Below are 11,058 nucleotides of genomic sequence, written 5' to 3' on the forward strand. Positions count from 1 at the left end.
TTTAATTTCTTAATTACACATGTTTATGTTAATGGAGTGGGCTGTTTTTATTACTTTTTTCCTATTCTGCTTACTGCCTTGGAAAGAGGGAGGACTAAATATTGAAACAAATACTCCACAACTCGCTTGCTTGCCCCCTTTTTCACAACAATCGATAGAACTGGCTTAGTTCCCAAAGACTGGGTCTCAGCAACAATCATCCCAGTCTTTAAAAAGGGTGATCCTAACCTCCCAGCAAATTACCGGCCTATCAGCTTGCTCTCTGTAATAGGCAAAATTTATGCGAAATACCTAAGTAATAAGCTTTCTACCTGGATCAACTCTAAGGATATCCTAGGACTAGGTCCTGAGCAATCAGCATTTTGTCGGGGCAAATCAACAGTGGATAACTGTTTAATTTTATCTCATCTGGTCCATAAGCAGGTTAAGAAAGCCAAGGCAAGACTCTATGTGGCTTTTCTTGATCTAAGAGCTGCGTTTGATTCCATTGATACTCTTTGGTCTAAATTAGCCAGCATGGGGATTGATAAAAGACTATTGATTTTAATTAAGAACCTTATACTCTAACACATCATGTAAAGCTAGATATACCAGGAGTAGTAGCCTAACACACCCCATTGCTATAAACAAAGGGGTTAAGCAGGGATGCATTCTGGCTCCCATGCTATTTAACCTGTTCCTGAACAATTCAGCCCTCGCCTTGAAGATAGTGGATGGTCATTGCCCGATACTTGGGTCCTGTCAAGTGCCGCTATTACTGTATGCAGATAATGCGGCTCTTATTTCTCGAACAAGAATTGGCTTAAAACGCCTACTTAATAAATCTATAGAGTATTTTACAACCAACAAGTTACAGATCAACTACTCTAAATCTAAAATCATGGTGTTAGCCAACAGTTGGAAACCATTTAAATGGTCATTTATGGGCAACAAAATGGAACAGGTAAAGTCATTTAGATATTTAGGCATTAATTTCCACTACAAGCATTTGTGGGTTTCTCATCGTAATGCAGTCCTAAATGCAACAAAAATTTCATCCCTTGCAATCTCCCGGGTTTTTTTGAGCCAAAGTCACAGATATGTCCCGGCTGCTTTAGAGGTATTCAAGGCAAAGGTACTTTCGCAAGTTCATTATGGCTGTCCAATCTGGCATAAGGCCTTGAATCAATCAACTGAGAGCATACAGGTCTCCTTCCTGCAGAGGATCTTGGGTTTTCCAAGATGTGTTCCATACTCTGTTATGTGTCTTGAAGTGGGTTTTATCCGACTCAAAACATTGGCTTGGCTGAGATCAGTAAAATTCTGGCTTGCAATCTTCTTCAATGCTGCCCCATATGGGCTAATGTACCAGCTTCTGGCTGATCCAGTACTGCCTGTGAAGGTTGCGGATATACTCACCAAGCTCAAATCGATAGGACTAGACACAGCAAGCCTAGGTATGACTGGTTTAAATGAAGCCTACAGGATTATCAAGGAAAGATTGCTTGATATTGAGCATCAAGAGCTATTCTGCACAGCTAACACCATTTGCTCCCCTCTCTATCTGCACATCCCAGTCAGTTTTGAGAAGCTGGCTTCTTTCTTTTATTATCTGCAGTACCTGCAGGCTCGCAGAGCATTCTCCCTTGCGAGATGTAATGCATTTCCATCAGCTCTGCTAGTGGGCAGGTTTAGTGGCATTCCCTGCTAAAATGTACCTCTGACAGGAACTGTGTGGAGACATTACAAGATATATTTTTTTTACTGCCCACTTCATGACATCCTTCGTAAGAACTATCTGGTTCCACTGCTGAATAAAATGCAGGGTTGGGAGGATTTGATTACGTTACAATCTCTTCTTTCTATAGTGGAAACTGATTCTCTTGAAAAGGTTGCTAACTTTGCTTCTGGGGTACTGGCAGGACAGAATTCTGGATCTTCTGCTATATTATGGTGAATGGGGGGGAAGGGAGTATTGGATTATTATGATTGTTTTATTTTATTGTTTTCTGTTTGTTCTGGATGTCTGTTTGTTGTTGTGTATTTCCTTTACCTATGCCAATAAAAGTCTTATGTATGTATGTACTCCACAAAACATAGATAACGAAGATGGCATGGCTCACATTAGAGCCAGCTGTGTTTTCCCTTCCACCTGAGCTTCAGATTGCATCTGGGTCAAGGCTTGTACCACTGCAGATTTTCGCTCATGTGAAGAAACTCTACTGTGCACCAAAGTTTCCTCCATGGAGAAACATTTTTGCCCCACCTCTTCCACTGTTTAAGGTGGCTTCCAACATAACAAAAATCTGAGAAAATACATACCACTAAAAAGAATTCAACCTGCAAACTTAGACCTTGGTCAGAGAGAAGCAAGAAGATACTATTGCCAGGTTGCTAGGAGACCTGAGGCAAAGCCCGGCAGCATGGGGTCCTCAGAAAGGAACCATAGGAAATGTTTGCCTTTTGCAAGAAACTTCTGGAACTGATGCTCTCTTAGCGTCAACCCTGGAGACAAGAGTTCTGGTCTAGGTTCACATTCCCTTCTACCATTTATTCTTTGCCACATTCATGTGTCTTATACATACTTAGTAACACCTTTTGAGAATGCTGGGGTTTGGAGGGAGAATGCCCATTAGTCACTAGGGTAGAAGGACGAGATGCCACACAAATTTTTGAATCAAAGAACTCACATGGAAGCTCCTCCTTCTGTCTCCACACTGGTTAATGGGAACATCCTCAGGCCTGGCAATGATGCAGGGACCTCTGCGGAGTTCCCTCATTTCCAGATGAGGGGAGGGGTGGCGGCAGCAGCAGGCACTAGTTTCTCCGCCAACTTATTCCAATATTGCCACCCATACCAAGAGACAAATGAATGACAAGAATGCCTTGGAAGAGGGAGGCTGTTGCCTGCAATGATAAATGGACAGAAGCTATTTGGTATATAGTTGTGATAAGAAAAAAAAAGTTCTCAAATTTAAAGGCAGAACTAGATGTTCTTAGAGATATTGAGCTCCTGATGCTGCATGTTTAGTTGGTCCCCCTCTTTCATAGTGCATACAACATGACAACATACAACATAGTGCACGACAACATACAACACCATTGTACTGTGACATAACTGCATCAGAGGTTCTCATCTCTGCCTCTCATAATTGACTCATGGAAGAAGGGGAGGAATGCACAGCATTATGACATCAAGTTATATATTGTATTGGTAAAGAGATTATGAGACAGAGGAAGCAGAGAGAGAGAAAGATGGGTAGCAGCTATATCTCCCTTTGGATCTCTATAGCATACACTAGCCCACCTGCTTTCTTACTAAAGTGAGTGCCTTTTTTATACTACAATGAAGCCGGCACCGTGACTTACCTAATGACCCAAATCTATAGGTCCCAGTGAGGCACCACAAAAGTCACAGTGCTGTCATGCATTGTGGGATCTCTAGCACAAACACCCGGAGGGCCTGCACACATGTTAACAGCTCACCCAGGTCACACTGGAGTAGGTCACGGGCAGTTTATGGGAGCAGGGCAGGCAGGGGGCAGGTCAGTGGCATAGCTAATGATCATGTAGCACAGTGCCAGGCTCCAAATGTTGCCCCGGAAGTGGTGTCAGAACCGGAAGTGATGTCATGCCCGGGCTTTTTAAAAAGTGAAAATTGGGAGGAACCCACCTACTTCCTCTGCTGCCTCCCCTCAGTCAGTGGCATAGCTAAGGCATCTATCTGCTACCTGGGGTCAAAGAAGATTTGTAGCTCCCCCAGACAAAATCAAATTAATTAAGTAAATAAATGAAAACTGTGCCCGATAGGTTCGAGATACTGTGCTGGGGTGCAGAGGGATGGTTATTCTCCCCCTGCTAAATATAAGAGGGGCACCACTTGAAAAAGTGCCTTTTACCCAGTACGCAGGGGTAACGGTATTATGATACGTAGAAATGAGAGCTGACTCATATTAACACCTTATTGGTTTCATGCTATATCATGATAACATGTCAATAACATAATAATATGTCACTAACCCTCAGAACAATCTGTCTCATAGGTCAGTTTTGAGTTAAGAAAATCCATTTTTTGTTCCATAAGACAATTTTTTTTCATTTTCTGGTTAATTGGCCATAACTTTTGATAGAATACAGATATTCCAATGTGGTTTGTTTCATTGAATTCTGCATTAAATTACCTTTCCAATGATATATAACATGATAGTCTGGTCCAACAAGAAGCTGACGGAACATACCAAGATCCAGGTCTACAGAGCTTGCGTCCTGAGTACACTTCTGTACTGCAGCGAGTCATGGACTCTTTGCTCACAACAGGAGAGGAAACTGAGCGCTTTCCACATGCGCTGCCTCCGACGCATCCTCGGCATCACCTGGCAGGACAAAGTTCCAAACAACACAGTCCTGGAACGTGCTGGAATCCCTAGCATGTATTCACTGCTGAAACAGAGACGCCTGCGTTGGCTTGGTCATGTCGTGAGAATGGATGATGGCCGGATCCCAAAGGATCTCCTCTATGGAGAACTCGTGCAAGGAAAGCGCCCTACAGGTAGACCACAGCTGCGATACAAGGACATCTGCAAGAGGGATCTGAAGGCCTTAGAGATGGACCTCAACAAGTGGGAAACCCTGGCCTCTGAGCGGCCCGCTTGGAGGCAGGCTGTGCAGCATGGCCTTTCCCAGTTTGAAGAGACACTTTGCCAACAGTCTGAGGCTAAGAGGCAAAGAAGGAAGGCCCATAGCCAGGGAGACAGACCAGGGACAGACTGCACTTGCTCCCGGTGTGGAAGGGATTGTCACTCCCGGATTGGCCTTTTCAGCCACACTAGACGCTGTGCTAGAACCACCTTTCAGAGCGCGATACCATAGTCTTTCGAGACTGAAGGTTGCCAATACTATACTATAGTATTATTCATACATACCAAGATTTTCACAATTTTGGTCACTAGTGTCAAGCTTAGCTTGTTGCCCCCCCCCCAAAGCTTGATGGCCAGTGCAACTGCTACCCCCTGCACCCCCTTAGCTACACCACTGGGGCAGGTAAATAGCAGGTGGGGTGGATCTCAGCAGCAGTCACCCAGCACACGTCTTGACTCTCCTCAGACTTATGCCAGTTAAAAAGCTGAGGAGGAGTGCCTTTGGCAGCCAAACAGGAAAATAAGTAAAAAATATTTTAAGTAAAAAAAATTAATACATGTCTCTCCTGGGCTGTCTGGTCACCACCCCCATAAGATGCAGCGTGCACTCCATTGGCAGAGGTAGTGCATATAGGAAGAGTGGCTTTCTGTGTTCTTACTAGAAGATGCTACTAGTCCTGATACACATCTGCCTCTACTCCAAAGCAAAACCATTGATTCCACAGGCTGCTGCCACAGATGTTTTCATTTTTGTACACATCTTTTGCCTAGTGACTGAAATCTAAGCCTTCCTTCTTCACCCTGGGAAATTCCATGATGCAGACAAATAACATTCCACAATAAGGAAAAATCAATTAAAACACAAGGGAAACATTCCATTCCTTCAGTACTGGAGAATTAAATCAATTTCCATCTCAAAAGATCAGCCAGCAGCTGTGGCTTGTTCCAAAACTTAACAGAATTTCTGTTTTCACTGTCAGACAGGTGCTCCCTTATTGAATTAAAATTCTGCCACTTCTAATTTCTAATCTCATCCCTATGTATGATACTGAAAATGTGGTCAAATGCAGTGCAATGTATCAAAAAATGTTTCTAACAAACCATTTGACTCTGGTATGTATAGTCTTCATGTACTTGGCTAGCTGGCAACTCCCATTCAATAGTATTATTAGCAGCCTCCAATAACCATAACCATAACTTTAATATATTTATTTTCTCATGCTAGATTAGTCCTGTCAAATACAGTAGTGCTGGCCCATCCAGGAAGGAGATGATGTAGCTGACACTGAGCAGCAAACAGACTCAGGTACCCTTCACCCCAAGTCTGCTCCAGCCAATCGCCACACAAATCCACTTTGCTACTTGCCTGTCCCATCTCCTTCCTCACCCAGTGTCTTTAAACAAACCAGGAAGTGCACAAATCAGGAAGGGACCATGCAGGGAGCATTCAAGGTCAATGGCTAGGGAAGCAGATCGCTGCTGCTCTTGCCCTATCACACTATGCAGAAGATGGCAATCTGCTTCCCTATCCACTAACCTCACTCCTTCTTCATGTGGTCCTTTTAAATATAACAGGACATGCTGGGAGCTCCCAGCATGCCATGGACTTCCTATGCTGTTGAAATTGGTTGGCAACCTTCAGTCTCGAAAGACTATGGTATAAGCCTACAGCACCTGGTATTCCCAAGCGGTCTCCCATCCAAGTACTAACCAGGCCTGACCCTGCTTAGCTTCTGAGATCAGACGAGATCAGGCATGTGCAGGGTAACAGTTGGTGACTATGTGGGAAGGAGGCAAAGGAGGCAAAGGGCTGGATTGCCATCAACTGTGTTGTTGGAGGGGGGAGCAGCAACAGTGGGTTGAGGCAGCATTGGGCCAAGATTACACTGGGCCATCCCTGAGTAGAGGTGATCTCAACTGCCTATTATTCCTGCCCATGTCAACGCAGAGTTGACATGTTTCAGTCAGTGATCTTACTGACAAATATTCTGTGACTCTAGGACAGGGGCATCCAAACCCCGGCCCTGGGGCCACTTGCAGCCCTCAAGGACTCCCAATGCAGCCCTCAGGGAGCCCCCAGCCTCCAATGAGCCTCTGGCCCTCCGGAGATTTGTTGGAGCCCGCACTGGCCCGACACAGCTGCTCTCAGCGTGAGGGCAACTGTTTGACCTCTCACTTGAGCTGTGGGATGAGGGCTCCCTCCACTGCTTGCAGTTTCACGTCTGTGATGCAGTAGCGGCAGCAAAGGAAAGGCCAGCCTTGCTTTGTGCAAGGCCTTATATAGGCCTTGAGCTATTGCAAGACCTTCATTCATTCATATAAGTTCATCTTTAATATATTCATTTATGTAAACTTATTCAAATGTTAAATGTAAATTAATTCTTTTGTTCCCCGGCCCCCGACACAGTGTCAGAGAGATGATGTGGCCCTCCTGCCAAAAACTTTGGACACCCCTGCTCTAGGATCATGCTGAATTTAGGTTCTGCTTCTGGGTCTTTATAGCATAACATAGCATAACTTCTGGCATACAGAAGTTAAGAACATAAGAACAGCCCCACTGGATCAGGCCATAGGCCCATCTAGTCCAGCTTCCTGTATCTCACAGCGGCCCACCAAATGCCCCAGGGAGCACACCAGATAACAAGAGACCTCATTCTGGTGCCCTCCCTTGCATCTGGCCTTCTGACATAGCCCATTTCTAAAATCAGGAGGTTGCGCATACACATCATGGCTTGTAACCCGTAATGGATTTTTCCTCCAGAAACTTGTCCAAACCTCCAATTCCAACCAAGTTAAGAAGGTGAAGCTTTCCAATCACGTTGTCTTCATGTCAATAAACCTTGACCTGTATAATTTCTGCATGTGCACAAGAGTAGGGCAAGAAAAACGTAGCAATCTTGGAGACCAGTGCATGTCCAATCTCAGTTATGTAAGCTGACTAGTGATGCTGTGAGACAGAAAACAGTCTATCAGATATTCCCAATCTATATCGCCAAGGAGATATGTCAGGAGAAACCCAGAAATAACTGGGTGAGGGACGGCTTGCTAACTCTGTCTGTGCCTGTTCCCATTCAGCCCTGATCCTAGATCATGCTGATATGGACCAATCCCAGCTGAATTCCCATTATTGTGGAGGCAGGGCAGGTGGGCAACACCTGGGCAGGAAAATGGTCTGTCAGGTTTTTTTCTCCACTGTCCACCATACCCAGTTTGAAAATCTGTTGTCTGTAAATCTCTCTGCAAGTTCTCTCATAAGGGGGAGGCATTCATGCTTAGAAACATCTGTTCTATTTCATTCTGCCTGGAAGCTGATTTAAGCCATACAGATTCCTCAATGATCATTCAGCAAGATTATCCTAATAGTAACAACTGGAAGGATTTTTAAAAGCCATGTGTCTTTGGGTTCCCCTCACAAGAGTCTAGAAGTGATTACTTGTTCTAGCAAGTGCTTAAAGTGACTCACGTTTCCCTGAATTATTATCCACTAGCCAATTCAGCTGCCTTTGTCAGAACAATGCAACTTAACAAGCTTCATATGCCTGCTAAAGCTCACATATGAGGAATAGCAATAAGCAGTTAATTGTATTGCATCCATCTCCAAAGGCTGCAATCCTACATGTACCCATTTAACATTGCAGGCTTTGCTTCCAAGTCAAGATGCAGAAGCTGGGGCAGCAAGTTTTAAGAAGTGCTGATAATAAATGGAAGCTTCTGTCCAATATATTGCAGACACAGTGCTACTGCGTATAGGCAGCAGAGTATTTCCACAGTTCCTTCTCATCCCCAGAGCACCAAGGAATCAGGCTTCTTACCCTAATCACTCTTTCCTGTGCATCATCCTTTGAACAGCACAATAGGCTGGATATTTAAGACGTCAGGCTAACATGGTTTTCCACAGTTGTGGTCACCACCCTCACCATGGTGAGTAGGCACGTGGCCTCTGGTGAAGATGGCAAGTGAGCTTTGGCTGTGCTCAGCAGAGGAGCCCTGGATGCCTAAACAGAGGGGTGGCATATCTGCAGATCCTGTATCCGCTGATTCACTTAAGAACATAAGAACAGCCCTGCTGGATCAGGCCCTAGACCCATCTAGTCCAGCTTCCTGTATTTCACAGTGGCCCACCAAAGCTTCAGGGAGCACAAAAGATAGCAAGATAAAACCTGTGTCCTGGTGCCCTCCCCTGCATCTGGCATACTGAGGTAGTCCACCTCTAAAATCAGGAGGTCGCACATACCCATTATAACATGTGATGGTTTTTTCCACTCATCTGCAGATCAGGTCCACTGGGCCCCCTGCACATGCCCCCTATGTGCGCCCCCTCCAAAGGCAAAGGGAGCTCTGCTTCCCTCAACTCACACACAAAGCTTACCATGTGGAGCTCTTCCTAATGATGCAAGCAGTCATTGGCATGTGGCTGCACACATGAAACAAGGCACAAGAAAGGAGGGCTGTAATCTTGTATACCAATGGTTCTTGTAATCTTGTTTACCAATGTTTCCAAAACTGTGTTCTGCAGCTCTCAGACACCATGTTGCACTCACAGTGGTGCCATCTGGCATCTTCTTTCCGGCTTGCCGGACTGAGATTTCATGATATTTCACATGATGGCACTTCCACGACAGTGTGCTGCGGACAAAGGGTGCCACAGCAGCGGTGAGTTTGGGAACCACTGCTGTATACACTCACCTTGTACTCAGTGGAACTGACTTCCTAGTAGATCTGTGCATTGAATTATGTGGTGTGATACAAAGGGCCAAACTGTACATGAAAGCAGGAAGTGAAACAGAATTAGTACCGGAAGTAAAACAGAAGTAGTACTCCCCAACAGCTGTGGAGAATCTGGTTCAACCTGTGGAAAATGACACACAGTGTAGAGCTATAATGTTAACCATTTTTGCACCAAAAGTCACACCCCTCTTGCAGTGGCTGTTTCCATAAATAGCTGCTTTGGGGAGTGATGCTGGTGTGCAAATGTTGGATGGGAAAACTGTTAACCTCCCCACATTTTTCACAGACCATGCTCCAACAACAAATTAGGCCTCCATGGCTGTTTGGGGCTTAAAAATAACACTTTTGACCCACATCCCATTTTTAACTTATTTGTTAAATGTGAGTTTAATATAATAATAATAATAATAATAATAATAATAATAATAATAATAATAATAATAATAATATAATATACAGTATTTATATACCGCCTTTCTTGGTCTTTATTCAAGACTTTATTCAAGGCGGTTTACACAGGCAGGCTTATTAAATCCACGCAGGGATTTTTACAAATTGAAAGAAGGTTCTCTCTTTCAAGAACCACCACATTCAAGATGTTACACTCCGATCTGGTTTTAACATTCTGGCCTCCATCCTCCCACACTCCGAGCAGATGGAACAGCTCAGCTGCAGCTTGCCGGCTGCTTCAAGGTCACACGGTGCCGGTGGCCTCGAACTGGCGACCTTGTGGATGTTAATCTTCAGGCAAATGGAGGCTCTACCCTCTAGACCAGACCTCCTGCCTAATATGAGTATAGTTTGACACTTAGGCAGCTGTGAAAAGCATAATTAGTCCTCCTCTTGGCAGCACTGTCAACAGCTCCAGTAGGGAGTGACACCATCCTACAAAGACTTACAGTTAACTCTGCACAACTTGTGCATATCATGTTTAATGCACCTCACCATGCAGGTCCACCCAAGGTCTGATAAAACTTATATTCTGTTGTCCACATTTCATGGTTGGTGCGCTGCATTTGTCAAATGTAGGTCACAAATTAAGCAGATCTAACTTTAAATAAGCCATTACAAAGAAATTCAGCTCTCTCTGTTGGGGGAAAAAAAACATTTTCTAATGTTTACGTGGCTGCACAGAGTTCAACATGTTCACACAGATCCAGAAACCACCAGGAAGGCCCTTTCAAAAGTTGTGACACACACACACTTTTCCCAGCATGAATAATTCAGCTCTCCGACATGGAAGGACTCTTAGTCAGAGACATCAGCTATGTTTGAAGATTGGAGAAAAAGTGATTCCAGCTTTCATTGGAATGTACTAAAAAGAATGACAACAAGAAGAAGAATACCTGCAGCTAATATCTCCTGTTTACTGCTGGTTTGTCATTTCATATTTCTTCTACAGCAAAGAATTTCAGGCTAGTATTCTATTCAGACAGAAACATCCCAAATGATCCAATTTGTCTTTGATGCCCAGTAGCTCACAAAATAAATTGCCTCTGTGGGCTTCCTGGGTTTTTCTGGTTTCCATTTTTATCCATCAGCCTTTAACTAGATCCCACATGTAACCAAAAAGCCTATACCAACCTTCCTAATTTAATCTGCATGTGTTTATGGAAGTGGTTAAAATAAAATAAAAAAATAATAATGAATTGCATATGGTCTGTTCATAACATTTACAGTTAGGCTGAAACTTCCTGTAGTCATAGTCTGATAG

At 44.1% G+C, this 11,058-nt stretch overlaps 1 pseudogene; it reads right to left on the reverse strand.

Annotated features, from left to right (window-relative positions):
• Positions 1–6,278: 6,278 nt before the first annotated feature.
• LOC136654701 (5S ribosomal RNA) lies at positions 6,279–6,395 on the reverse strand (annotated as a pseudogene).
• Positions 6,396–11,058: the final 4,663 nt, after the last annotated feature.

The sequence above is a fragment of the Tiliqua scincoides genome, chromosome 5 (genome assembly GCF_035046505.1).
Source record: "Tiliqua scincoides isolate rTilSci1 chromosome 5, rTilSci1.hap2, whole genome shotgun sequence".
Lineage (NCBI taxonomy): Eukaryota > Metazoa > Chordata > Lepidosauria > Squamata > Scincidae > Tiliqua > Tiliqua scincoides.